Source organism: Asparagus officinalis, chromosome 2, assembly GCF_001876935.1.
Source record: "Asparagus officinalis chromosome 2, Aspof.V1, whole genome shotgun sequence".
NCBI classification, from domain to species: domain Eukaryota; kingdom Viridiplantae; phylum Streptophyta; class Magnoliopsida; order Asparagales; family Asparagaceae; genus Asparagus; species Asparagus officinalis.
Window position 1 is genome coordinate 13,116,714 of NC_033795.1, and position 802 is coordinate 13,117,515.

Here is an 802-nt window from a genome sequence, read left to right on the forward strand (position 1 = left end):
TCAATCAACAACGGTTCAAAGAAGGCCTCTCTTCCTCCTCCTCCAGATCCGCCTCTCCAAACGGGTACAGAAAGGTAACCTCTTTCTTAAAGGATTGCAGGTCCTTCGGTTCAAAAATCCAAGACCCCGTTGCCGCCTCTGCACTTGCACCACGCGACGTCCCCACGTCGTCCAACCTGGTCGAGATCGCAGATCCGGATTCCTCTTCCGCCGAGGAGATGACTTCTGAAGACGCTCCCGCAGTAACAAAGAGAACACGACAAAGACGACGTCAACGTCTTGCTCGTCAGCTGGCCGAGGCTTTGAAGCCAATGGATGGGATCCGCTATAATGTAGATCTAAAATCCAGGCAACGCCAGGAGCAACAACGGCAAACAACCAGCCCCTCCTCCGAAGCAGAAACAAACAAATGGGTTCATGTCAAAAGAACCCGTTCTACTCTCGAGGAGCGAATCCAGAAGCGCCGCGCCTTGCGTGCGCATGCACGAGCCCTGGTCCAAAAAGCACGAGAGATGCTAAAGGGAGAGGCCGTTAAGAGATCGCCGAGATCCGAACGAGTTTGGGTACCAAAGGTCAAATCAATGCCTAAGGTAATAGCAGGTAATATTGCTCTCCAACCTTCGTCAATTTCAGGTCCCGAACCTTCGGTAAAGCCCCACCGCAGCGTGGATTTCCCCAAGTTCAAGAATCCTCTGAATAACCGTATCGGTGCTCGACCCGAGGATCGAGGAAGAGCGCTTGTCAAGGAAAGCTGGGGATCATTGAAGGAGCTTCGAGCCAACATCCAGACTGGGGGTCGTAC